The sequence below is a fragment of the Amblyraja radiata genome, chromosome 22 (assembly GCF_010909765.2).
Source record: "Amblyraja radiata isolate CabotCenter1 chromosome 22, sAmbRad1.1.pri, whole genome shotgun sequence".
Taxonomy (NCBI): Eukaryota; Metazoa; Chordata; class Chondrichthyes; order Rajiformes; family Rajidae; genus Amblyraja; species Amblyraja radiata.
In genome coordinates this window covers 12,346,678-12,371,867 of record NC_045977.1, presented here as the reverse complement: position 1 = coordinate 12,371,867, position 25,190 = coordinate 12,346,678, and positions in this window count along the sequence as shown.

Here is a 25,190-nt window from a genome sequence, read left to right as displayed (position 1 = left end):
TGCTGCAGAACCTTCTCGATCTTTCTGCGCCTTTTGAAGAACAGGTGGGTGGGTGGGCTAACTAACATACCTTGTGGAAAACTGCGCGTGCGCATTGACAGCAGCTGCATTCATTCAGAGTGCCGGGGCGGTAGGGGGGGGGGGGCACGAGGAGAGGCATTGTGAAGTCAGCAGCTGGGCAGCCTTTATATCCTTAAAAAATGTCAGTCTGGTGAGAAATTTTAGTAAATATCTCGGGGAAATAATTGTCCCCATTGCGGTGTCTGTTTTTTGAGGAGATGCGTTTCAAAGGCAAAATCTCTCTCACACACACACACACACACACTCCGTTCTAAGCTGTCAATGAAGAAAGCACATTTATTTTTAAACTGTTTGAAAGTAAAAGTTAATGTTAAGAATTAGTGATAAGTGAAAGATAATTCAATTCAATGAAAAACAATGGAATCAACAATAATTAGTGGAGTTAAATGAGTAACAATAAAATTCAATGCAATGAAAAAATAAATAAACAATGCTTTGATCCATTGGGGGGGGGGGGGCAGGAGGCAGGTGGGCAACCGATATATATTTTTTGAATGTCAGTTTGTCAGTTAAATGTCGTAAATATCTCGGGAAATAATTGACCAAATTTATAGAGGATTGAATTTTTGAAATCGTAAGGAAAATTTCTACCAGAAGATGTAAAAAAAAATCACTGTTGTAACGTCAGTACCTGTGCAGCGGTCAGATTTTTTTTAAAAAAAGGTCAGAAAAGATTTAATAGGAATCAGAGGGGTAACTTTTTCACACAATGGGTGGTGCATTAATGGAACAAGCTGCCAGAGAAGGTAGTTGAGGCTGGGACTATCCCATCTATTATGAAACAATTAGACAGGTACATGGATAGGACAGGTTTGGAGGGATATGGACCAAGGGCAAGCAAGTGGGACTAGTGTAGCTGGGACATTGTTGGCCGGTGTGGGCGAGTTGGGCTGAAGGGCCTGTTTTCACACTATCACTCAAAATAGTTAAGAGTTATTCATTGATAATTAACATATCTCTGTCGGCCCAAATGAATTACTTGGTGAATTATGAAAAGGTGAACTTTTACAGACGCAATACTTGATTTTAAAAAAAGTCCATAATGCATACTTGGTCGTGCATTTTACTAAAAAAGTCGGGAAAATAATGTACCGAATGTACAGAGGAGTGGATTTCTAAAATCACATGGAAAATCTTTCATGAAATATGTAAACATTTCCCCGTTTCGGCATCTGTTTTTTGAGGAGATACGTTTCACAGCCAAAATGGTTTTCGAGGAGATACGTTTCACTGCCAAAATGACACACACACACACGCGCGCGCACACACACACACACACACACACACACACACACTCTTTTAATAGATACTAGACCAAGTGCAGACCCGTTGGGTCTGTTCTCCCAACGCGCGGTTGTGGGGGGCGGCACACTAACGACCCCTTTGATATATTAATATTATTAATTTGCTCCTTTTACCCTCTAACCGCCCTATGCACTGACGCATAGCCCCCAACTTGCAGGCGCGTCTAGAGAGGGGGGGGGTAGAGAGTGAGGACAGAGAATGGGCAGAGACAGAGGCAGACAGAAGGGCAAGAGACAGAGGGAAGGAGGAGAGCGAGGGTGGGTGAGGGGGGCAAGGTGGGGGAGGAGGGGAGCGAGAGATAGGAGGAGAGAGAGGGGGGACATAGGGGGTAAGGGGAGGGGGGTTGGAGGGAAGAGGGTAGCGGAGGGGGAAGGGGGTTTAGGGGAGGGGGGGTTGGGGGAGGGGAGAGAGAGAGGAGAGGGGGGGAGACGGGTGGAGTGATCTGAGGGCGGTGAAAAGCAGCGGGGGGGACCAGCCGATCGTGGTTTCCTCTAAGGTAAGTGCACCCACCAGCGTGACAGAACCGGGCCGGGGGGGGTCCAGTCGATCGGGCCACCCCGGAGAGGAGATCGTCCCATGTGACGGGTAGAGAGGGAGGGAGGGGAGGAGGTGAAAAGAGGAGGAGGGGGGTGGAGGGGAGCTGGGCGAGTGAGTGGGCTGCGAAATGCGGAGACTGAAGTGGCTTCTGACTCTGGAAACCCACAGCTGGAATGAGCGCGCAGGGGATGGGAGGGGCGGGGCTTCACGAACTGCGCCGACAGTGAGGAGAACCTCGTTCAGCGCGTGAGCGATCTGCAGAACAAAGATCCTATAGCTGAGCGCAGCTCTAGGATCTTTGCTGCAGAACATTCTCATTCGTTCTGCGCCTTTTGAAGAACGGGGGGGTGGGTGGAGTAATGTACCTCGTGGAAAACTGCGCATGCGCGTTGACAGCAGCTGCATTAATCCAAAGCGGCGGGGGGGTGCAGGGCCAGGAGGCAGGTGGGCCTTGATTGAAGGGCATGTGGGCATTGTGACGTCAGCAGCTGTCGAGCAGTGAATTTTTTTTAAGTGAGTTTTGTGAACAATTTTAATCAAAATCTGGGGAAATAATTGAGCAAATTTAGAAAGGAGTGGGATTTCTGAAATCATAAGTTAAATCCCAACCAAAATATGCAAAAATCTCCGCGTTTTTGCGTCTGGTTTTCGAGGAAATACGTTTCAAAGGCAAAATCACACACACACACACACACACACACAAACAGTTTTAAAAGTATATAGATATGATGAAATGATAACTGGCCATGTGGAAAAAAACAATGCCTGTTGCTATAGTTGAAAAGCCAAATAAAAATTGAAATATTTATGGTACACAAAAATGCTGGAGAAACTCAGCGGGTGCAGCAGCATCTATGGAGCGAAGGAAATAGGCAACGATTCGGGCCGAAACCCTTCTTCAGACCCCTCTCTGTGATCCCCCCCCCCGCCCTCCAAAAAAAAACCCTCTCTGTGATCCCCCCCCTGCCCTCCAAAAAATAACCCCTCTTTGAAATATTTATGGTTCATCTAGTTGAGGAAATTAGTATGAGAGTCTCAATTATGTGGCAGAAAACCTACTGCAATTATAGCTCTTTGACTATAATTCTGGGTAGAAATGCACGACCAAGTATGCATTATGGACTTTTATTAAATCAAATATTGCGTCTGTAAAAGTTCACCTTTTCATAATTCACCAAGTAATTCATTTGGGCCGACAGAGATATGTTAATTATTAATGAATAACTCTTAACTATTTTGAGTGATAGTGTGAAAACAGATTGGAGCAGGTGATTATTATTTTTGTTATTGCTCGTCCTCCAAAAACTGGGGGGATAATAATACAGGGCACCCCTCACCTCAAAAGGTGAATTACATGGTGAAACCAAAATGTATAAAAATGGCCTTTATTAAAATCTGACAATGCGCACTTTAACCACATCTGATTTGTTTTTTTCTAATACAAATCTCAAATTGTGGAGTACAGAGGCAAATAAATAAATGATGGGTCTTTGTCTAAAACATTATGGAGGGCACTGCATGGGCTGGAAAGTAGCAAGTAAAATTCAAACCACAAAAGTACCAAGCATTGACATCTCCAACAAGAGAGAGTCCTAACATTCCACTTCCTGAGGGTACTGAGCAAATACTCGAGGGGACCAACCATGCAAATACCATGTAAAATTTGGTCAGAAAAACTATTCGGTGATGTGTGAGCTATCTCCCCAAAGCCTTTCCACCTTCTGTAAGTCACAAGTTAAGTTAGAATGCTCTTTCCCCTTATTAGTCTTCTTATCGAGTTGACACACAAGATTAGAAGTTGTTCAGCCAGAGCTGAACACACTTCTCGGTATCTCCATACAATGGTGTCTGTTTTGTCGCTTCTTGTGCGTGGTGGTGGAAAGATGGTTAGAAACAGGGCCGCGACATGAATGCTCTTTCCTTCACTCCCCCCTTATTAGTGCAAATCTACATTTTTTAATGAAGCTTTACTCCATCCAGGAAAAAGCATTCTGCATAATTTGCATTCCATACACTACTAGTGCACAATGGCTGCAGTCTTTATCCATCCCCCACTGGTGCACAATGGCTATAGATTATATGATCTACAAGTGCACTTCAGTTACTTACCAAGACCACACTTTTACCAAATGTTGATCTCTATCACCAAGAAGGACAAGGCAGCAGATCTAATGCAACAGCAACAAAAATACACCATCCATCCTTACTTGCAAAAATTATACCTTTCCTTCTTTGTAAATGATTCAAAATCCTGGAGCTTTATGCCCATCAGCATTGAGGCAAAAAAACTAACCTATCAATGCAGAATGGGCAGTAATTACCTCTCTGCTTTGTCCAATTAGTGTTAGAATTCTAACATAGAATGAAATCCGGGACAGATTTTTCATGTTAAAAAAAGAACAGATTTACTGTAAAATTAGACCAATTATACAAGTGGCATTAGATTTTAGCTATTCCCACTTTAGTCAGCTGGAAGTCGTAAATAGGAAACCTCCATTACTGTTACTTGGCTTAACCAAGAAGTATGCACAGTTCTGTCCCTTTACTTAAACCTCACCACAAATGATCAAAATATAAATGACCATAATCCAAAGTACTTGAATGCAAAAAATGTCTCGAACCATTTTTGCTGTCACCTGGTTTAGCTCTTCAAATGGCAACTGGCCAGCTTTGCCTCTCCCGTCAACTGATTATCTCAAGAGCTCTGGTGTAGTTTTCTTTGCATTTTCAAGATTAACTAGCTAGTTTGTGTGTCTTTTTACAATACTGCACGCAATAATGTGACAAAGGGGGTAAAATTTGAAATTCCTTCAAAAAAGTTGACAGCACTTTATTGGGTTCATGACTAACATAGTATCAACAAAAAATATAAGAAAAGATAAAAGTAAAATGTCTCCGTAACGGTCACTGTGGAGCTTCCAGAAGTTGACACAAAGGAATGAAGTTAGTGACTTGGTCCGTATGAAAGGTAAACAAGAGACAGTGTGTTGCCAAATTAAAGAATGGCTCAGTTTCTTAGTTTTGACGTCCAATTTATGTCCAAAAAGTCGGAAAATACATCGTAAACAGACGTCGTGTTTTTGACACCTTGATGTTTTTGATATATTAAATTGGAAAATAAGAAATAATTATTAATTCTCCCAAAAATTGCTACTACCATAGGATACCTCGTTGGGTTTTTGAAAAGCATTAGAGGTTTGGAGTCTTCGTGGTTTAACTTGGGGAGATACCGACCCCGATAACTGTCATTGTGACAATGGACACCAAGCACAACTACCGTTACGGGATCTTTGCCAGGCGGAATTCCAGACAAGTTGGGGGGGTTTTCTCCTGGTATTGATGAAGATATTTCCCTAAGTCATTATCAAAACGTATACAGTGGCTTGCAGAAGTATTCATACCCCTTGAACTTTTCCACATTTTGTCACGTTACAACCACAAACGTAAATGTATTTTATTGGGATTTTATGTGATAGACCAACACAAAGTGGCGCATAATTGTGAAGTGGAAGGAAAATGATACATGGTTTTCAAATTTTTTTACAAATAAAAAACTGAAAAGTGTGGCGTACAAAAGTATTCAGCCCCCTTTACTCTGATACCCCTAAATAAAATCCAGTGCAACCAATTGCCTTCAGAAGTCACCTAATTAGTAAATAGAGTCCACTTGTGTGTAATCTAATCTCGGTATAAATACAGCTGTTCTGTGAAGGCCTCAGAGGTTTGTTAGAGAACATTAGTGAACAAACAGCATCATGAAGCCCAAGGAACACACCAGACAGGTCAGGGATAAAGTTGTGGAGAAGTTTAAAGCAGGGTTAGGTTATAAAAAAAAATATCCCAAGCTTTGAACGTCTCACGGAGCACTGTTCAATCCATCATCCGAAAATGGAAAGAGTATGGCACAACTGCAAACCTACCAAGACATGGCCGTCCACCTAAACTGACAGGCCGGGCAAGGAGAGCATTGATCAGAGAAGCAGCCAAGAGGCCCATGGTAACTCTGGAGGAGCTGCAGAGATCCACAGCTCAGGTGGGAGAATCTGTCCACAGGACAACTATTAGTCGTGCACTCCACAAATCGGGCCTTTATGGAAGAGTGGCAAGAAGAAAGCCATTGTTGAAAAAAAGCCATAAGAAGTCCCGTTCGCAGTTTGCCACAAGCCATGTGGGGGACACAGCAAACGTGGAGGAAGGTGCTCTGGTCAGATGAGACCAACATTGAAGTTTTTGGCCTAAATGCAAAACGCTATGTGTGGCGGAAAACTAACACTGCACATCACCCTGAACACACCATCCCCACTGTGAAACATGGTGGTGGCAGCATCATGCTGTGGGGATGCTTTTCTTCAGCAGGGACAGGGAAGCTGGTCAGAGTTGATGGGAAGATGGATGGAGCCAAATACAGGGCAATCTTCGAAGAAAACCTGTTAGAGTCTGCAAAAGACTTGAGACTGGGGTGGAGGTTCACCTTCCAGCAGGACAATGACCCTAAACATACAGCCAGAGCTACAATGGAATGGTTTAGATCAAAGCATATTCATGTGTTAGAATGGCCCAGTCAAAGTCCAGACCTAAATGGAATTGAGAATCTCTGGCAAGACTTGAAAATTGCTGTTCACAGACGCTCTCCATCCAATCTGACTGAGCTTGAGCTATTTTGCAAAGAAGAATGGGCAGAAATTTCAGTCTCTAGATGTGCAAAGCTGGTAGAGACATACCCCAAAAGACTTGCAGCTGTAATTGCAGCGAAAGGTGGTTCTACAAAGTATTGATTCAGGGGGGCTGAATACTTTTGCACGCCACACTTTTCAGTTTATTATTTGTAAAAAAATTTGAAAACCATGTAGCATTTTCCTTCCACTTCACAATTATGCACCACTTTGTGTTGGTCTATCACATAAAATCCCAATAAAATACATTTACGTTTGTGGTTGTAATGTGACAAAATGTGGAAAAGTTCAAGGGGTATGAAAACTTTTTCAAGCCTCTGTATGTATGAGGGCCATATGAAGTTTATTTATGAATTAAATATTCATGACTAAATGTGGCAGTTTTTAATGTCACATTTTTGGTGTCCAAAATGGTGATAAAACGATTAAAATTTGTCTGTTATGAAAAAGATGTATTGACCTTTGGTCTTGACGTTTGCTAATCAATTATTTCACATGATGGGTTAGATTTTTGTTAAGAATAGTGTAATGGTGTAAAAACCTGAATAATCTCGTTCCTCAAAATCTCTCCAGTTTTGTAAAAAGACTCATGTATTTTTTCACTGGACTGATATTCAAAATTGGTTTCCTTCTCTATCTTGAGTCCAGATGTACTAATGAGCATGCCTCACATGACCGAACTAAAGATCCCTCATTTGCAGAACATTCTGCAGGACCTCCTTCTGTGGTCAGTTTCTCACTCATCTGTGAAAAATAACTCGGCAACAAAGTCTACACAAAGTCATTTTTCCTTTTGGGAAATGTACTAGGACATAAAGTTGGTAAAATTATACTTTTGTTAGTTGTTTTGCTGACCATATAGCAGATATTGTTTCATCCTAAAGAAAAATAATTTTCACAATTGTTCCTCAGAATTATTTTTCTGAAGAATCTTACCTTCCTTTCTTCTAAACTTCATGCAGAGATTAGGCAGAATGCGTCATCTTTTTTAAGATTGACCCTTACCTTTGGGTAAGTGGGCAGAAGCATGGCAGATCCAATATAATGTGGATAAATGTGAGGTTATCCACTTTGGTGGCAAGAACAGGAAGGCAGATTATTATCTGAATGGTGTCAGATTAGGAAAGGGGGAAGTGCAAAGAAACTTAGGTATGCTTGTACATCAGTCACTGAAAGTAAGCATGCAGGTACAGTAGGCAGTGAAAGCCAATGGCATGTTGACTTTCATTGCGAGAGGACTTGAGTTTAGAAGCAATTAGGTCCTACTGCAGTTGTACAGGGCCCTGGTGAGACCACACCTGGAGTATTGTCTGCAATTTTGGTCTCCTAATTTGAGGAAGGACATTATTGCTATTGAGGGAGTGCAGCGTAGGTTCACCAGGTTAATTCCTGAGATGGCAGGACTGACATGTGATTAAAGAATGAGTCGACTGGACTTGTATTCACTGGAATTTAGAAAGCTGAGAGGGGATCTTAGAAATATATAAAATTCTTAGAGGATTGGCCAGGGTAGATGCAGGAAAATGTTGCCGATGTTGGGGGAGTCCAGAACTAGGGATCAGAGTTCAAGAATAAAGGGGAGGCTGTTTTGGACTGAGATGAGGAAAAACCTTTTCACCTTGAATTGTGAATCTGTGGAATTCTCTGCCACAGAAGGTAGTGGAGGACAATTCACTGAATGTTTTGAAGAGAGTTGGATTTAGCTCTTGGGGCAAAGGGAATAGGGGTATTTGGGGGTGGAAAGCCAGAACGGGTACTGATTTTCGATGATCAGCCATGATCATATTGATTGGCGGCGCTGGCTCGAATGGCCAACTCCTGCAATGTTTTCTATATTTAACTAACACTGCTTTTCAACTTTTCCTACCAAAATAGAAAATCTTACATTTTTCCACATTACACTTTATCAACCAAATTTCTGTTCTTTCACCTAACTAGATCTGAATTTGACCTCTGCCCAGTAAGTATACAATATATATGTGACTAGACCCTATCTCTATGTAGATTTTTATACCTCCTCACAACTTGCTTTCCCGCCTGTTTTAATTTCATCTCAGTTATTTGTTTGTTAGTCAGGAATTGCTGAGGATAGTTTTTTCTCAATAGGCTCGCTGCTGCATGGTGAACTAGTATTATATCAGACTTCTTTGACTTATAGATGAGGCTCTCACCAGGGTCTCTTCTATATCCCATAGCTCCATTCTCACTCCCCATCCCCCCCACTCGTAGCAAGGACAGAGTCCTCCTTGTCCTCACCTTCCACCATACCAGCCGTCACATACAACGATAATCCTCCATTTTCGGCACCTCCAACGGGATCCCGCCACTGGCCACATCTTCTCATCTCCTCCCCTTTTGGCTTTCTGCAGAGACCACTCCCTCCATAACTCCCTGGTCAATTCATCCCTTCCTACCCAAACCACCCCCTCCCCTGGTACTTTCCCTTGCAACCGCAGGAAATGCTACACTTGTCACTTTACCTCCGCCCTCAACTCCATCCAAGGACCTAAGCAGTCTTTCCAGGTGAGGCAGAGGTTCACCTGCACCTCCTCTAACCTCATCAATAGCATCCGCTGCTCTAGGTGTCAACTGCTCCACATCAGTTGTATTTTCCTTTTCACGGATGACAATAGACAATAGGTGCAGGAGCAGGCTATTTGGCCCTTCGAATCTTTCATGATATTTTTGTTTAAAATAATTAATAGGCATGATACTATAATTGTGAAAATGTTTAAGGAATAGGATTTCAGCATATTACAACGCAATTTTATATAGTTCCTTCCGTTCGCAATACTTTGAAAATAGAAGTTGGGTCAGATACATTCAGTGATTTCAGAAAGTATTCAGATCCCTTCACTTTTTACCACATTTTGTTACGTTACAGCCAATTTATACTAATCTGGATTAAATTAATTTCTTCAAAATCTACACACAATGCCCCATAATAAAAAAGCGAAAACAGGTGTTTAAACAATTTTGCAACGTAATTAAAAAGAAATAACTTAAATATCACATTTACATAAATATTCAGACCCTTTACTCAGTACTTTGTTGAGGCACCTTTGGCAGCGATTACAGCCTCAAGTCTTCTTGGGTATGACGCTACAAGCTTGGCACACCTGTATTTGAGTAATTCCTCCCATTCTTCTCTACAGATCCTCTCAAGCTCTGTCAGGTTGGATGGGGAGCTTCAATGCACAGCTATTTGCAGGTCCCTCCAGAGATGTTTGATCGGGTTCGGCTCTGGAGGGGCCACTCAAGGACATTCACAGACTTGTCACGAAGCCACTCCTGCATTGTCTTGTCTGTGTGCTTAGGGTCATTGTCCTGTTGGAAGGTGAGGAAGGTGAACCTTCACCCCAGTCTGAGGTCCAGAACGCTCTGGAGCAGGTTTTCATCAAGGATCTCTGTACTTTGCTCCGTTCATCTTTCCCTCGATCCTGACTAGTCTCCCAGTTCCTGCTGCTGAAAAACATTCCCACAGCATGATGCTGACACCACCATGCTTCACCGTAGGTATGGTATTGGCCAGGTGATGAGCGGTGCCTGGTTTCCTCCAGACGTGATGCTTGGCATTCAGGCCAGAATTCAATCTTGGTTTCATCAGACCAGAGAATCTTGTTTCCCATGGTCTGAGAGTCCTTTAGGTGCCTTTTGCCAAACTCCAAACAGGCTGTCATGTGCCTTTTACTGAGGAGTGGCTTCCGTCTGGCCACTCTACCATAAAAGCCTGATTGGTAGAGTGCTGCAGATATAGTTGTCCTTCTGGAAGGTTCTCCCTTCTCCACAAAGGAAATCTGGAGCTCTGTCAGAGTGACCATTGGGTTCGTGTCATCTCCCTGACCAAGATCTCCCTGACCAAGGTCCTTCTCCCCCGATTGCTCAGATTGGCCGTGCGACCAGCTCTATGAAGATTCCTGGTGGTTCCAAAGTTCTTCCATTTAAGAATGACAGAGGCCACTGTGCTCTTCGGGACCTGTAATGCTGCAGAAATTGTTTTATACCCTTCCCTGAATCTGTGTCTCGGCACAATCCTGTCTTGGAGGTCTATGGGCAATTCCTTTGTTTTTGTGACTTGGTTATTGCTCTGAGATGTACTGTCAACTGTAGGACCTTATATAGGCAGGTGTGTGCCTTTCCAAATCATGTCCAATCAATTGAATTTACCACTGGTGGACTCTAATCAACTTGTAGAAACATCCCAAGGATAATCAATGGAAACAGCATGAACCTAAGCTCAATTTTTAGTGTCATAGCAAAGGGTCTGAATACTTATGTAAATGTGATATTTGAGTTGGTTCTTTTTAATTACTTTGCAAAAATTTCTAAACACCTGTTTTCGCTTCTTCATTTGTATTGTGTAGATTGATGATTTAAAAAAAAGAATTTAATCAATTTTAAAATAAGGCTGTAACGTAACAAAATGTGGAAAAAGTGAAGGGGTCTGAATACTTTCTGAATGCACTGTAACTGACACCCAACCCAAACCTAATAAGACTATGGCTAATGCAAATGCATCCTCGCTTCAAAGACCAATTCGTTTTTTTTGGTTTGCTAAAATATCATTGCATTTGGTGCTAGCACAACATTCAGTAATCTTGTACTGTATTCTGGCTAATTTTGCAATTTTTTATGTATTGGATTTAGTGTGAGCACCAAATACAATGATGTTTTAGTAAAATCAAAATATTGAAGTATAATTTAGTCATATAACCCTAGCATGGAAACTATCCCTTAAACCTATTTAGTCCACACTGAGCAGTTAATACAGATTAACACTAATATTACATTCATCAATTTTATTCTCCCCACATTCCCATCAACTGCCACCTCATAATTTTTCCACTTGCCCACAAGTTAGGGGTAATTTAGTGGTCAATTAACCTACCAGCCTGCACATCTTCGGAACATGAGAGGAAAGCCACAGTCACAGTAAGCTTGCATAGTCCATAGAAACAGAAAATAGGTGCAGGAGGAGCCCATTCGGCCTTTCGAGCCAGCACCGCCATTCATTGTGATCATGGCTGATCGTCTCCAATCAATAACCAGTGCCTGTCTTCTCCATGAGATAGCATCAGAGTCAGGATCAAAACTAGATGGCAGAAGTTGAGGCATCAGGTTCTCGAGCTGCTGTTACTTAAGCAGAACAATTATTGATTTAAGATAAGCCCTATCTTGACTTCTAGGGGGGGAAAACATTTTTCTCATTAATATGCCACGCAGATCTTTTCCAGTTTATGAGAAACATGCTTTTCTTTTAAATTAATCGTCATCAGCATCTGAGTTGCTAGTAAGCACAACATTTTTCTCTCCATAATTGTCCTTTAGATTTAGAAGATGCTGATTATCCACTGCATTGAGTTGCTGCTGTCCTTCTGAAGGTACTCCCACAGTACTGTTGGGTTGGGATTTCTAAAATTTACTCTAACTGAAGACAACCAATTTCTAAATCAATCTAGTGTGAAACATGGAGGCAAAACACATGGTGTTCATGGAGGCATGGAGGCAAAATTCATGGTGTTCACAAGCTTCTGCTTCTTTGGCACTTTTGGTAGTACAGGTCAAAGATTAGAAAATGACATGGGAACAGCCTAGGCAATTTCCACTGCACATGGTTGGTATAATGCCAGTTGCAGTCATTGTGCACCAGTGATGGATGGAATGAATGTTTAGGGGGATAGATGATGTGTCCCTTGTTCTGGAGGTGTCAAGCATCTTGAGAGTTTTGAGCTGTACTCAATCAGGCAAGAAGAGAGTATACCATCACTCTTGACTTGTGCCTCCAAGGTGATGAAAATACGTTAAGGTGTCATGTGGGGAGTCACTTGTTGTAGGATGCACACACTCTGACCATCTTTGCAGCCATAATGTTTATACTGTTGGTTCAGTTAAGCTTCTATTGACCCCAGGATGTGGATGGAGAGATATTCTGTTGAGGTGAAGGGTGGGTGATTTGACTCGTGTTGAGATGGCACAATTGTGGCAAATACCTCGCCAATTTGTCAATATTACCAATGTTTTGCCTCAAATAGTGTAGACTGCGTAATTTGCTGAATAAACGCAAATGGATTTGGTTGCTATTTTTTTAAATCAGTTCAGAGTAGTTTGGCACCTAAAAATTGATTGGTGCTTGGTTGAATTTCACATCTATAATAAATATCAAATGAGAAGCAAATATTAAAACGTAATTTGAATTGAAAGTGTGGAATTTGAATTTCCAATGGTGGTGGATGAACTGATTTTCTTTTGTATTTTTGTTTTGTAATGTGCTCACCAGTTTAATCCTGATTTAATAAGCCATGTGCAGGAAACCGTCATTATTTTTGTTATCTTCTGTGGAGATGCAGTTAACCATTCTGAGAGTCATTAATGTTTTCTTGCCAAATTTATGTTTATTTATTCCTTTAGTCAGGAATGTTTGCTCACAATTTTAAAAGTCACATAAACACATGGACATTACTGGCAAAACAAACAATACCATCTTAATGTTTTTGCAAAATCCATGGACAACTAACCTAGCAATTGAAAAGCTAAAAGCAAGGTACACAAAATTGCTGGGGAAACTCAGCGGGTGCAGCAGCATCTATGGAGCGAAGGAAATAGGCGACGTTTCGGGCCGAAAGCAAGCTCTGGTGTGTTAGCCGTGTTTACCTGCATGAAAGATCCAGTGATGTTTCTGGTCAATGGTGGTGTGGATGACGGGACACTCAGTAAATGTATAGGATAGGTGGGTTGTTGTATAATATTTTGGAGAGAAAAGCTATGCAAAAGAATGGAAAGAATATAAAAACACTTGAATATGTCTACTCTATCTCTCACTAATGTATACGTAATGCAAATTCCTAGAAGACAATTAAAATTGTGGTAACTGACTTTCAAAATATAAATTTTAAACATCTTATTAGGCATGTGATTGATATCAGGTACAAATGTATCAGAGGCAAGCAGATTGCAGTTGCTGGAATCTAGAAGCAAATGAAGGAGTAGTTGAAGGAACTTGGAAGGTCAGATGGCATCTGTGGAGGGAAATGACGGGCAATATTTCAGGTTAAGGCCCTTCATTAAAGCTGAAAGAATAGAGAAATGGTAAAAGTAAAAAGGTAGGGGGATGGGTGGGGCATGAACAATAAAGCAATAACTGGATTCATATGAGGGGTTGATTGGCAACCCCTTTACCTGCACTTGCACTCTTGTCTGGTGAGGTCAACACCAGACATTTTAATTCTCCTTCCCATTCCCACACCTATCCTTGTTTTCCTTCATTATGAGAGACACAGCACCTCATTCTGTCTGAGTAGTCTACAACTCAGCAGCATCTACACTAAATTCGCCAATTTCAGATGTGCCACCACCCCCCCCCCTTCCCCCGTTCTTTTCTCTCCTCTTATCAACCTTCGCCAACCATGTTCTACCCATCCCCGCTCCTTATCACCCTAATTTTTACCGCCATTCCCACAAACTCACTCCAGTGGATTTCCTTCTTTCCCCCACATTATTGCTCACCTCTTCCCCTCCCTCTATTGTTCCCATCTGCCACCACCCATCAATCATTTCAGCTGTTCACACCTGTTTCTTAGATTGCAAAATCTGCAGACTTTTATTCTCTACTTATCACTTTTCAGCTTCTGGTATCTCTACCCTTCTCTGAACCACCTTACCATTATCTGCCAATCGACCCCTTCTAACCTGTATCCACCTATTGCTTCCTTCCCCAGCCCCTCCCCTCACAATTTCAACCTGGCTACTTTCCCTTTACTCTTTCTATCTGAAGGGTCTCAAACTGAAACATTAACTGTTTATTTCCCTCCACAGATGCTGTCTGACCCACTGAATTCTCTGGCTGCTCATCTTTTTGTTTTAGTGCAAATACATAATTTAGAAATACTGGCTGAACTAGTATTACCACATAGTATTACCATAATATTTCAAATTCACCACACATACATTTGCACATAAATTGATGCATTAAAATGAGAACTTGACAATTCATTTGGGACTACTGTGGAATATGAAAGTGCCACGTCTGTAAAGAACTTTAAGGATTATCTCCATAGCTATCACAATATTTCAGCAGAAAAGAGTGTCAGGGAAGTGAGGATAAACGAAGGGTGGGGGCGTGGTTAAAGAGTAGCACAGCTTGACTTGCTATCCCCCTCACCCCTAAATGACTAAGCTGATGAATAGGTCAGTTATTAACTTGGGAGAAAGATAGGAGATGCCGTATATGACGCATTGATGTGAAAGTTCAGGAGCTTTAATATCTACCTTGTTCCTGAACACTGTGATGTACTCCTGTGGGCTCTTTAGTGTATACACAACAACATTTTTAGGTTGAAGATTGACACAAAGTGCTGGAGTAGCTCAGTGGGACAGGCAGCATCTCTGGAGAGAAGGAATGGGTGACGTTTCAGGTCGAGACTCTTCTTCAGACTGAGGGTAGGTGGAAAGGGGAACGAGAAATATAGACAACGATATAGAACAAAACAATGAAAGATAAGCAATAAATAACAATCAAGGAAACAGTCCAACTCTGTGGGCTTGGTGAAAACTACTTATACAGACAATGAAACTCACCAGGATGTCAGTGAAACTAGTACAACAACTAGGCTGGGCTAGGGATGGAGATAGTTACTTGAGTTGCTTTAAGTTACTTTTTATTTCTTTGTTCTGTAACTCTATATCGCCGTCAATATCTCTCATTCTCCTTTCTTCCGACTCTGTCTGAAGAAGGGTATTGACCGAAATGTCACCCAAGGTAGACTAAAATGCTGGAGAAACTCAGCGGGTGAGGCAGCATCTATGGAGAGAAGTAATAGGCGACGTTTTGGGTCGAGACCCTTCTTCAGACCAGCATCTGCAGTTCTTTCTTAAACAAAATGTAACCTATTCCTTTTCTCCAGAGATGTTGCCTGACCCGCTGAGTTACTCCAGCATTTTGTGTCTATCTTCCATGTAAACCAGCATCTGCAGTTTCTTTCTATATAATACTTTTAGGTTATAGCCATATAACAATTACAGCACGGAAACAGGCCATCTTGGCCCTACAAGTCCGTGCCGAACACTTATTTTCCCCTAGTCCCATCTACCTGCACTCAGACCATAACCCTCCATTACTTTCCCATCCATATACCTATCCAATTTATTTTTAAACGATAAAATCGAACCTGCCTCCACCACTTCCACTGGAAGCTCTTTCCACACAGCTACCACTCTGAGTAAAGAAGTTCCCCCTCATGTTACCACCAAACTTCTGTCCCTTAATTCTGAAGTCATGTCCTCTTGTTTGAATCTTCCCTACTCTCAATGGGAAAAGCTTATCCACGTCAACTCTGTCTATCCCTCTCATCATTTTAAAGACCTCTATCAAGTCCCCCCCCTTAACCTTCTGCGCTCCAAAGAATAAAGACCTAACTTATTCAACCTTTCTCTGTAACTTAGTTGTTGAAACCCAGGCAACATTCTAGTAAATCTCCTCTGTACTCTCTCTATTTTGTTGACATCCTTCCTATAATTGGGCGACCAAAATTGTACACCATACTCCAGAATTGGTCTCACCAATGCCTTGTACAATTTTAACATTACATCCCAACTTCTATACTCAATGCTCTGATTTATAAAGGCTAGCACACCAAAAGCTTTCTTTACCACCCTATCTACATGATATTCCACCTTCAGGGAACTATGCACAGTTATTCCTAGATCCCTCTGTTCAACTGCATTCCTCAATTCGCTACCATTTACCATGTACGTCCTATTTTGATTTGTCCTGCCAAGATGTAGCACCTCACACTTATCAGCATTAAACTCCATCTGCCATCTTTCAGCCCATTCTTCCAAATGGCCTAAATCTCTCTGTAGACTTTGGAAATCTACTTCATTATCCACAACACCACCTATCTTAGTATCATCTGCATACTTACTAATCCAATTTACCACACCATCATCCAGATCATTGATGTACATGACAAACAACATGGGCCCAACACAAATCTCTGAGGCACCCCACTAGCCACCGGCCTCCAACCTGACAAACGGCCATTCACCATTGGGTTTCGGCCCGAAACGTCGCCTATTTCCTTCGCTCCATAGATGCTGCTGCACCCGCTGAGTTTCCCCAGCAATTTTGTGTACCTTTAGCCATTCACCATTACTCTCTGGCATCTCCCATTCAGCCACTGTTGAATCCATCTTGCTACTCCTGCATTAATGCCCAACAATTGAACCTTCTTAACCAACCTTCCATGAGGAACCTTGTCAAAGGCCTTACTAAAGTCCATATAGACAACATCCACTGCTTTACCCTCATCAATTTCCCTAGTAACCTCTTCAAAAAATTCAAGATTAGTCAAACATGACCTTCCAGGCACAAATCCATGTTGACTGTTCCTAATCAGACCCTATCCAGATGCTTATATATATTATCTCTAAGTATCCTTTCCATTAATTTGCCCACCACTGAAGTCAAACTAACAGGTCTATAATTGCTAGGTTTACTCTTCGAACCCTTTTTAAACAATGGAACAACATGCGCAGTACGCCAATCCTCCGGCACTATTCCCGTTTCTAATGAAATTTGAAATATTTCTGTCATAGCCCCTGCTATTTCTACACTAACTTCCCTCAATGTCCTAGGGAATATCCTGTCTTGACCTGGAGACTTATCCACTTTTATATTTTTCAAAAGTGTCAGTACTTCTTCTTTGAATCTCATAGTTTCCATAGCTACTCTACTTGTTTCCCTTATCTCACATAATTCAATATCCTTCTCCTTGGTGAATACCGAAGAAAAGAAATTGCTCAATATCTCCCCCATCTCTTTTAGCTCTGCAGATAGCTGTCCACTCTGTCTCTCTAATGGACCAATTTTATCCCTCGTTACCCTTTTGCTATTAATATAGCTGTAGAAACCCTTTGGATTTAGTTTCACCTTGCTTGCCAAAGCAACCTCATATCTTTTAGCTTTTCTAATTTATTTCTTAAGATTCTTTTTACATTCTTTATACTCCTCAAGCACCTCATTTACTCCATGCTGCCTATAATTATTGTAGATCTCTCTTTTTCCGAACCAAGTGTCCAATTTCCCTTGAAAACCATGGCTCTTTACAAATTTTACTATTTCCTTTCAACCGAACAGGGACATAAAGATTCTGTACTCTTAAAATTTCCCCTTTAAATGTCCTCCATTTCTCTTCTACATCCTTCCCATAAAACAAAATGTCCCAATTTACTCCTTTTAAATCCTTTCGCATCTCATCAAAGTTAGCCTTTCTCCAATCAAAAATCTCAACCCTAAGTCCAGTTTTGACCCTCTCCATAATTATATTGAAACTAATGGTATTGTGATCGCTGGACCCGAAGTGCTCCCCAACGCATACCTCCGCCACCTGACCTGTCTCATTTACTAACAGGAGGTCCAGCACTGCCCCTTCTCTAGTAGGTACCTCTATGTATTGCTGCAACAAAATATCCTGCACACATTTTACAAACTCCAAACCATCCAGCCCATTTACAGAATGTGTTTCCCAGTCTATGTGTGGAAAATTGAAATCTCCCACAATCACTACCTTGTGCTTACTACTAATATCTGCTATCTCCTTACATATTTGCTCTTCCAATTCTCGCTCCCCATTTGGCGGTCTATAATACACCCCTATAAGTGTTGCTACACCTTTCCCACTTCTCAGTTCCACCCAAATAGCCTCCCTAGACGAGCCCTCTAATCTATCCTGCCAAAGCACTGCTGTAATATCTTCCCTGACAAGCAATGCAACACCTCCACCTCTTGTCCCTCCAATTCTATTATACCTGAAGCAACGAAATCCTGGAATATTTAGTTTCCAATCACAGCCCTCCTGCAACCATGTTTCACTGATCGCCACAACATAAATCTTCCAGGTGTCAATCCAGGCTCTAAGCTCATCCACCTTTCTTACAATGCTCCTAGCATTAAAATATGCACATTTAAGAAACCCACCGCCTCTTATTCTCTGTTTATTATCTTTTTCTTCTTTCTCCCCTAGATTTTGGGTCCGAGTGCTTCCCTTCTCTGCCTCCTGCCTCACACTCTGTCCACTAGCTTTCTCTATTTGAGTCCCTCCCCCCAACCGGTTACTCCCAAACACTCCAATTACTGTCATTAATGGACGAAACAGATACTGTGTGACATATGATGCATCCTAGTTATACAGCAGAGAAACAGGCCCTTCAGCCCAACTGTCCATGCTAACGGTATTGCCTGTCTTGCTGCTCCCATTTGGCCGCATTAGGCCCCTATAGCTCTACTCCTTGCTTTTCCAGGTATTTAACCAAATGCTTTTAAAATACTATAATTGACTGGAAGATCAGATATACGTATGCTTGGTAACACTTGAATGTTATTACTTCCCATGGGGTGAAATCAAAAAGCTTGAGTGACAACGATGCATTACTGCCGGAGGTGCTCAATTATTTCTATGCCCTCATCAAAAGAGGGAAAAATTATGTACCTGCACGAGTGCCCATAGTCTCTGATGCCATTGTGATCTGTTTCTGAGGCTGACATCAGAAAATCCTTCATAAAGTCCTGATGGTGGAGCTGGCTAAATTCACAAAACCTGCACGAGCCAACTATCGAGTTATCACAGACATCTTCAACGTCACTACTTCTCCGAGGTCCCCACATCCAAAAGGACATCAATAGTATCAGTGCACAAGAAGAGCATGGTGACATGCCTCAACAACTCCCGACAGATAGAACATATCCATTGTGATGAAGTGTGATGAAGTGCTCGAGAGGTTGGTTATGAGTCATATCAACTCCTGTCTTAGTAAGCATGTGGACCCACTTCAATTTGCCTAATGCCTCAACAGGTCGACAACTGATTTTATTTCACAGGCTTTCCACACTGCCATACGTGTTCCTGTTCCTTGGATAATAGGGAATACAAATAGGCTGTTGTTCATCAACTGCAGCTAAGCATTCAACACTATCACCACTTCCAAACTTATCACATAACTCAAGAAACAAGGTCTCTGCTTATCACTGTGCAACTGGATTCTTCACTTGTTCATCAGTAGATCTCAGTCAATACCAATTGGCAACAACACCTCGCAGGGTCACCTCATGGCTGCATGCTCAGTTCCCTACACTCTCGCCATACCCATGACTGTGTAGTCAGGCACAGCTTCAATGCCATTGAAGAATAACAACGAGACAGAGTACAGGAGGCTCAAGAACAGTCCATCAAGCTTTTAAACTACCCTGCACAACACTGACCACTATCCTACATACAGCGTGGAAACTGGTCCTTCTGCCCAACTTGCCCATACCAACCTACATGTCGCATCTACACTAGTTCCTCTTACCTCCTCCTACCTCTTCCATGCACCCACCACCGTTTGTGTGTTTAAAAATAAGTTACCCCTCAGGTTCCCATTAAATCTTCTCCCCCCGCCCCCCCTGTACCTTAAACCTTCCCTCTGGTTCTTGATTTTCCCTACTCTGGGCAAAAGACTGCTTTTACCTGATCTATTTTTCTTGTGATTTTGTGCATCTGTGACGATCTGCTATGGACATGATTTTGGTTGCAAAATTATGGTCTGGTTATAACAGATAATTTATTGTATATTTATTAGTTGCATTTAATTTGCGTGTAAGTAAGAATTTCATCGTTCCATTGCATACAACAATGAAATCTTCTTGCCGCTTTTCCTCTGGCAGCTCCTTCCGTACAACTATAACTTATGTGGAAAAACCTGCCCCTCAAATCTTCTTTAAATTCGTCCCTTCTAACCATAAATCTAGCCCCTCAAAGTTTACACTCCCCTGTTCTAAGACTCTCTCTCTACCCTATCAATGACATTCATAATTTAATAAATAATATACTTCTAGCTATCCCTCAGCCTCCTGTATTTTTGTGAGAATAAACCCAGCCTATCTAATCTCAATTTATGAGTACAGCTGCAGTGCCTTGAAACAGCCGGATGCATCTCTTCTGTACTCTTTCTCGTGCTGCCACATCCTGTAGTGCAGAAACCAAAATTGAACACACTACTCAGAGTGGCTTGATCAATGTTCTGTGCAGCTCCAACATAACATCTCAGTTATGTTCATGTGAAAGATACATACAAAGTGCTGGAGTAACTCTGTGGGTCAGGCAGCATCGGTTTATGAAGGGAAGCATGCTAATCAGTCCACTCCATTCTCATCCATGTAATTTATATATTGACAAACAACAATTCCAGCACTAATTCCCTTAACTTCACTACTGGTTATAAACCTACGGTTAGAAAAGTTCCCCTTGACCACTGGTTTTTGCCTCCTATCACGAAGGTAAGATATGAGGGATAATGAACTGAATAGGAAGGAATAGATTGCAACATTGTGACAAGTTGACATCTGGAGTACACGGCCAGAATGGCAGTAAATGTAGATTCAACAATAGCCATCAAAGGAGAGCTGGGAAATATCTGAAAGGCATAATTTTTTAATATTTCCTTATGGTTAGAGAGAAGCCATTGGTTCGTTGAATTGATGCCGGCTTTCAGTGCAATTCCGCCAATCATATAGCAGCTTCAAGGACGCCACCCGGAGCATTGGCCCCTAGTTGCTATTTACGGGCGCTCAAGAACATGGCGTACCTATGGACCATTGCCTTGGCTCTGTACTGAAGGCGTTGCTTCAAATACTCACACTCACTCGTCCCCGGCCTATTGACAACCCCAATCCCGACAGTGAAGCCCAGACACAGAAGATGCGTGGCCATGCCAGCAGCTTTGCAGGATGCGGTACAGCCAGAGTTCGATGCTGTGCAGTTTAAAATGACAAATTATTTGCATTCTGAGACAAAGTGCCCTTGTGGAGTTAAGCGATCTAGCAATATGGTGCCGTTTTGTGCAGGTCAGAAGTGAGCTGAATGACTAGCTTGACATTTTCATGCTGACAATGGCACACAGTTTTCCACATGCTGCAGTTTGGCGAGGCTCCACCATTGCGACCGCCAGCGTAGGCGTCCTTGCATCGCCGCGCCTGGGCGCCGCGGTCTGGCCTGGAGATGACGGAAGTCTGCGGGCCGGATAAATATGGGGGGGAAAAATACGCCTGCGGGCCGGATGATTTCGGGTTACGGGCTGCATTCGGCCTGGGGGCCATAGGTTGCCGACCCCATACTACAGCCTTAGCACTCTGCTCCTCTGCTGCAAAATATGCCTGCCCTGCTTGGGACAGATCTACACATGCAAAGAAGATCGACTCATCCTTGAATGCCAGCAGCCGTAGCATCACTGGTTGCCTTCGATCTACGGGCATAAACAATGTTTACCTACTGGCTGGATTCACTCCCCCAGACATCAGGAGAGCTGTTGCAAGTAGAGCAGAGCGTCTGAATCAACTGATAGACGATAGACACCCATTACACAACCATGTGCCACCTCTGAGGCGGTTAAAATCATGTAAGAGCTTCCTAACCAGCGTCAGCCTATTGGAAACAACACCAACTGAAGCTCACCTCCAGATGTGGAAGAACAGACTCACCACTGTCCCTATTGGTGGAACCAAGATGGGCATACCAGCAGCAGAGTGCTTATCACCAGGTGCTGATGAAGACTGACTGAACTGGAGATGTCTCAACGCACTGCGAACTAGTGTCGGGCGGTCAAGGGTGACAATGCATACATCGAGCGTACAACAACCTGTGACTGTGGCACACAGACCCAGACAATGCAACACCTACTGCAATACCCATTGCTGGATAATCCATGTACTGCTGCAGACCTTGCACTTAACACTCCAATAGCACAACGATGTGCAGGGCAGTGGCGAGCCACTATATAGCATAAGGAACCGAAAGAAGAAGATCTGACTCCATTCCCCTACATTTCGCTATTGTTTATTCTCTCACATGCTTATTAATACCTACCCCCAATTTCCACACTACATCAATAGGTAATTTGTAATAACTATTTAATCGACCAGCATCCTTGAAACGTGGAGTGGGCGGGTAGAGTTGCAGTAGCCAATAGAGAACAGAAATTCCACACAGACTGTCCTGGTGTTATTCAAGGGATTATTGGAAGACTGACGAGCTGGATTGGAAATATATATATAGAGCCGGTACAAACAAATGAGGTGAATTACTTCCTTCAGTTATAGCCATTCTGTGACTCATGAGTTGTTTCAAAAAAGTTCTAAATGTTTTTTTAAGAATGTACGATTCAACCTTAATAGTAAATGCAGTAATAGTATGCAGCAGCTCATAAAATAAACCCTTCGATAAAGTCCCACATATGACCTTGGTATGGAAAATGGAAAATTCTTGGAACTGTGTAATACACTACCACAAACTGAGAATTATTTGACAGACAGGAAACGGTTGGAATAAGTGGGTCCTTTTCTGAATGGCAGGCAATAAGGTGCCAGGGGATCAGTGCTTGGCCACACCTTGTCAATATATATCGAAGATCTGAATGAGGAAATTAAATGGTGCATTTCTAAATTTGCAGGTGAAATGGAACTGTGAGGAGGCAAAGAATATTAGAAAGGCAGGTTGGGTGAGTAAGCAAATCCACTTTGATTATAAAAACAGATCATTATCTGAATGTGTTGAGAAGATGCATCAATACATAGGAAAACCAGTCCCTGAACACACCTGTGGGAGGTACCTACAGCTGCAGCTCCTTACGGACTGCATTGGGGAACTGGAGAGGAAGCTGGACGACCTCAGAATCATCTGGGAAATGTTATGCGTGTTGGTGCAAATGACATGGGTAGGAAAAGGAATGAGCTCCTGTAGAGCAAATACAGGGAATTCAACAACAGTTTAAAAAGCAGGACATCTGGCAGTACTTGATCCCTGGGATGGTGGGACTGTCATATGAGGAAAGATTGAAAAGACTAGGCTTATATTCGCTGGAGTTTAGAAGGATGAGGGGCTATCTTATAGAAACATAAAATCCTAAAAGGACTGGACAAGCTAGATGCAAGAAAAATGTTCCCAATGTTGGGCGAGTCCAGAACCAGGGGCCACAGTCTTAGAATAAAGGGAAGGTCATTTAAGACTGAGGTGAGAAAAAAAATTTTCACCCAGAGAGTTGTGAATTTATGGAATTCCCTGCCACAGAGGGCAGTGGAGGCCAAGTCACTGGATGGATTTAAGAGAGAGTTAGATAGAACTCTAGGGGCTAGTGGGGTCAAGGGATATGAGGATAAGGCAGGCACGGGTTATTGATAGAGGACGATCAGCCATGATCACAATGAATGGCCTCCTGCACCTATTTTCTATGTTTCTACTCTCCAGATTGCTTCTACTGCCACATGAGTGTAAGAACAGGACGATAGGACAGGTGTATGCATGGTTGAGGAATTGGTGCAGGGGACAGGAATTCAGATTTTTGGACCTTTGGATCTCTTGTGTACAGGAAAGGATAGGTTACTCTGAACTGGAAGAAAACCAACATTCTGTTGGGCAGATTTGCAAGTGCTACTGAGGAGGGTTTAAACTAGTTGGTTGAGGATCCAATGCAGGAGTGAAATAGGTGGACATAAAAGCAAGTTCAGTCGACAGGATAGGCAGACTCACGGCAGCAAGCAAGGAAGAACTGTTGGATTAAATTGCATTTATTTCAATGAAAGAGGCCTAACGGGTGAGGCAGATGAACTCTGCGTGAATAGGTACATGTGACTGGGACATTATAGCTCTTAAGGAAACCTGGCAAAGGAAGGGGCAGACTGACAGCTTAACATTTCTTAATGTTGATGAGGCCGCATTTGGAGTATTGTGTTCAGTTTTGCTCATCTTGCAATAGGAAAGATGTCATTAAGCTGGAATGAGCACAGAGAAGATTTACAAGGATGTTGCCAGGACATGAGGTGCCTGAACCATAGGGAGGGATTGGGCAAACTAAGACTTTATTCCTTGGAATGCACGATACAAGGGAGGAAATATTTTATAGGTGTATAAAATCCATGAGGGAAATTGATAGTATGAATGTAGTCTTTTAACTAGAGTAGGGACATCAAGAAACAGAGGACATGGGTTTAAGGTGAGAGGAGAAAGATTTAATAGGAACCAGAGGCATATAAGTAACTTGGGGTAGACACAAAATGCTGGAGTAACTCAGTGGGACAAGCTGCATCTCTGGAGAGAAGGATGGGCGACGTTTTGGGTCGAGAACCTTCTTCAGACTAGCTTGGGAAAAGGGGAAACGAGAGATATAGACGATGATGTAGAGAGATAATGAATGAAGGATGTGCAAAAAAGTAGCAATGATAAAGGAAACAAGCTATTGTTAGCTGTTTGTTGGATGAAAACGAGAAGCTGGTGCGACTTGGGTGGGGAAAGAGAGATGGGGAGGGAGGGAGATAGGTAGAGAGTATATATGCCGGGCTTACTTGAAGTTAGAGAAATCAATATTCATACCACAATGGACTGCGCTTGGGCAGTTTACAGCCCAGTGGTATGAATATTGATGTTAATGGGATCAAAGGATGGTAGGTGACTGATAACGGGGTACATAATTGTGTTAAATAGTGATTGGACCCAAATGGCAAATGGACAACTTTGTGCTCTTAATTTCTTTGTTCCTAATAGTTTAATCAGGCCAATATCAACCACACTA